This window comes from Sander lucioperca, chromosome 24 (genome assembly GCF_008315115.2).
Source record: "Sander lucioperca isolate FBNREF2018 chromosome 24, SLUC_FBN_1.2, whole genome shotgun sequence".
Classification (NCBI taxonomy): domain Eukaryota; kingdom Metazoa; phylum Chordata; class Actinopteri; order Perciformes; family Percidae; genus Sander; species Sander lucioperca.
In genome coordinates, this window is record NC_050196.1 from 3,166,510 (window position 1) to 3,171,011 (window position 4,502).

General features: G+C 37.0%; 2 long non-coding RNA genes across 2 annotated transcripts; one reads left to right on the forward strand and one right to left on the reverse strand.

The window, feature by feature from the left end:
* Window positions 1–1,405: 1,405 nt before the first annotated feature.
* Window positions 1,406–2,743, forward strand: LOC116051803. The gene is made up of 3 exons (XR_004105448.2): window positions 1,406–1,495; window positions 2,204–2,360; window positions 2,505–2,743. It is a non-coding gene; the product is annotated as an uncharacterized LOC116051803 (long non-coding RNA).
* A 288-nt stretch (window positions 2,744–3,031) lies between these two features.
* Window positions 3,032–4,183, reverse strand: LOC118494488. Its single transcript, XR_004896647.1, has 2 exons — window positions 3,954–4,183; window positions 3,032–3,240 (listed from the first exon to the last, which is right to left on the reverse strand). It is a non-coding gene; the product is annotated as an uncharacterized LOC118494488 (long non-coding RNA).
* Window positions 4,184–4,502: the final 319 nt, after the last annotated feature.

Sequence of the window (4,502 nt, forward strand, 5' to 3'; positions counted from 1 at the left end):
TTAAATGTGTAAATTGTGAGATGTTTTTTTTTTTTTTTTTTTTTTGTATGGAATCACAAAAAATATGATTAGGGAAAAACTTATTTTCCTTGGTTCTCAGGAGGATAAAGAATGCAACACAAAATTATCAACTATGATAATATAAAATTAAAGTAATTTTTTTAAGAGATCTGTGCCTCAAGTGGGGGGGGGCACAAGCATTTTTGGGGGCGGGCCCGGCCCCCTATGGCCCGCCCATAGCGATGGGTGTGGAGACATTGTAACCAAAGTATATAAAAAGTGGAAAGCCTGACACACGTAGTTTGAACGTACTTTTAAAAAAAAAAATCTTAATGGATAACACCCTGAATCAAAGGTCTGAATTATCAAGAAGCCCTGTGGAGCAATGAGTGGAGCAATACTGAGGCACAGATTCCACATGCTCATTAAAAAAAATTAAATCCCCCTTTTTATAATGCATCTTTAATAAAAGTCAGAGTTAATGACAAAACTAATGTCTCCAGTATTAAAGCCTCTGAGCAAAATTTAAATTAAGTGTCTGATTGACAGACTGGGAGCAAGTCATTAGTGCAGTAGTTGGCCAGCAGTGGTGCAGAATATAAGTTATGAGAGTATAAAGTATCCAAAGTTCTCCATTCAATAATCTGCTGAAGTATGCTATTAAAGTATTTGGCATTTTGAATCAGTAGATATAAATATATTTTCTACTAGATACAGGTGAGATACTCAAGGTAATGTTATGATGATGTATGGTTGTGCTTATACCGCATGATTAATTCATGTTTTCTGCCCTAACTTCCTTGGAGAATATAATTGAATAGCTTCCACATCTTTTCCAGAAGAGAGACTCCTATTTTCAAAAGTCTTAACCAAAGGAAATGTGAAAACGGAAACGTGTCTGGTTGAGTCAATGCATGTTTACATTCATACATTACATTCATTTAAAGTTGAGGATGATTTCTTTTTTTTTTGCAGGTCTCCCAGACTTGGTTCCTGACCCTTACTACATCCAAACTGCCTCTTACATCCAGAGAGTGCAGATGTACGCACTTTGCTGTGCTGCTGAAGAAAACTGTCTTTCCAGGTACACTTATTTATATGACATCACACCGCATTACTGTAATATGTCAGTCAAGTCGAGACCAATGAAATCAGTAATTAGTTACTTAGTGAAGGTACGAGTATTGTATTACCGCTTGTCTTTTTTCTGACATTTTGTCATGCACATGCTCTCTACTGTGTGATAAAATGTTATTCCAAAAACCAATGGGGTATACACTTATTAATAAATTAATAATGATAATCATCGATGGTTCTTTTGAGGTTGCCACATTAGGATGTGCGTTGGCCTCAGGCCCATTTGGAAGCTATAGTAGCTGTGACAGAGCGGCTGGACATAAACCGGGCGGTTCCCACAGCGAGTGAAGAACCAAGGAACAGCTGACTTCCTCCCAGTGAAGCCCAGACATGAGTGGGAATGGCATAGCTGTCACCAGTGAGTTCAGTGTCCTTATTCCCAGTCCATGTACAGTGGTGTGTAGACTCTTTGACCTACCAGATTTGACTAAATCATACATTTGAGATGATGTGAGTTAAGGTAATTATAGGTAAGTATTGGTAAATATACACTTGTTGTCTACATTATTTTATAAGTTACTAGCTTCCACAGATCTTCACAGAGTAATAAAATATGCAAATTTAAATGTGCATGAAATGACTAACAGTGCTGTATTACTGTAGTAACAAAATATGTAAAGAAATCAAGCATGTAACAAAAACACTGATAAATATTACAATGCAGTATCTATTAAGACTGCAGGTTCACTGATAATCACATTTCCCATCATCAATTAACCATTTAAAACCATCATGCAAACGTGTGTGTGTGTGTGTGTGTGTGTAAAAAGTAAATTGTCCTCAGTACCACATTAGCGAAATAAATACAACTGATAAACAAAGATAGAACATTTCTAAAGGCCAGTTTTTAAAAAAATAAAAAGAACCAAAGCTCTATTTTGTGCCAGTTACAGTTTGTTCAGTTCCTTTCTTGGTGCTGATGAGTGTATGATATAGGAACAGGAATAACTTTTCCTATTTTGGCCTCATCAATATGAGCTGACCAAAACAAAAACAACCCATTTGCAGTAAAGCTCTCATTTGGATCTGTGTGTCTCACTCACTCTCTCTGTCTGTGTGTCTGCAGGCATTACCACAGTATGGAGGCCTTTAGTACCTATGACTTGCTGGATGTCTTTACTGGACAGAAGGTCGCCGAGGGACACAAGGCCAGTTTCTGTCTGGAGGACACATCCTGTGACCCGGGTGTACGACGACGCTTCGCCTGCACTGCTCACACACAGGTTGATCTCTTTTTTTCCCCCATTCATCTAGCCATCCATCCATTATTTTAATCGTTCATCAATTGAATGTGATTAGATGATTTGTTATTGTAAGATCAACTCTTTTCGTTAAGCCAAGAGTGATGTAAATTTGGATTTTCTCAGGGACTCGGCCCCGGTTGCTACGATACGTAATACGAAATGTTTTTAGTGTGAGTTACTCAGAAAAATGCTTTTATCAAAATATCAGCAAGGAGCTTCACTCAGTTTAACCATTTCACCACCGGTGGGCTTCATTTGGTTCGGCATGTGCGCGAAGACATGTTATCAAAACATTAGGCGATGGTGAAGAAGAAGAAGAAGAATTTAAGATCATAACTCCCATAGTCTATATCACTACTTAAAACAACAAAAAACTGAATAAAAAAAGTCAAAACAGTTAGCTATGTGTAAATCAAGTCTGTTCTATTTATTCATATTAAATCATCTCACAACATACAAGTCCAAATGAACATATATACACAGTTAGTATAAGTACAAAGAAGAAGAAAGAGAAAACAAGAAAACTACATACATTCACATTCATTACTGGTGGACATTACTGGATATCATTCTATTAGGATAACAACCTCAATACAATACAATATTTGCTATCTTATTTACATATCACAAAACATCAAAATAAGTACATCTCTAATCAACTTCTTGTATTAAAATAAAAACAGCCATCAAAAGGACCATGTGGCGTACAAACAAATGAACACATAACTGCTTATACCAAAATTCATGTCTGTCTGTGGCGGCACTCTGAGGATCCCTCTGAGTTGCTGGGGCTGGACCTGGCTCCGACACTCTGGCCTGAAGACAGCACGGCCCGCTCACGCTCCAGTTCTTCCTCCTCCTCCAGGGGGAGACAGAAGTTAGTAGGTTTGTTATGAAACATTAAAATATTCTTCTATTACTTAATTGTATTTCAATCTCAAAGTAAGAAATCAAAGATGGTTTATTATTATCATTATCATTACTATTATGTTCAATCTTGTCTTGTTACCGTTTTTAGAAGTTTAGGATTTAGCCGGTTTGAGGTTGTACAGGGTGTGATTTTACAGTGGAGCTGAGGTTGGAAGGGTCAGTTTGATCAATTACATTTCAAAAATCAGCGTCCCTGTTACTCTTGATAATCCACTGAATGCACTTAAAGGAGAACTCCGGGCAATTTTTACGTTAATCTTGGATCGCTATACGTATGCGAGTACTGTCGATAGCAAAAGAAACGAGCTGCAGCAGCTCCATGTTGCTAGCACCGATTCGGCTCGTTTCTTTTGCTATCGACAGTACTCACATACGTATAGCGATCAAGATTAACGTAAAAATTGCCCGGAGTTCTCCTTTAACAGTCTTCGGGGGGGGGATTATGTTTTCAGTGGATTAATCAGACTAACAACAACAACAACAACAACATTGTTCCCACTGTTTAATTTTTTTTACCCTGAAACTGACTGACTGATCCTGATGCAAATGTGTCCTCAATGCTGTCTGTATAATACGTTACAGTAAGAAAATACTCTTTTATTTAATTTGGTACTTATTATAGAAAAAATAGAATGTGCTTACTTGTTTTGACTTTATAAGCTGGAGTTGATTTCAAGAGGAAATTCCTTGAAAGAAAAGCTAAATTTAGGCCCACATAAATATGAATTCATTTTTCATTTATTATTGAAAACTTTACTCTTCATATATGCTGAACATATGCATGCATGACTATACATTTTAAATGTTTTCATGTTCAGTTGACCTTCTGTGCACCACTATTAATTTGGAATTAATTGTATGTAGAATGTAAAATAAAGACAATGCCTATACTTCCCTATAATTAGTATCAGATTACATAGCTCTTTCCAGGAAACGTCATATGAAATCGTTGAGAAAATGTAAGGTAAGCACAAACAGGACCATAACCACAAAACTGGAGAAGTAGATTGGAGAGACCCAGTACAAGTAGCTCAAAGAGCCATCATCGTTGGGACGGCATTGCCTCAATGTGTCCTTGAGAAGCACAGAGCAAGATTCAGAAATGAAAAAAGAGGCACAAAGACTGAGGCACCATTACAAAATCTCTTACTTTGAAATCTTGACGGGTAACCGTTAAATCTGACAATAAGA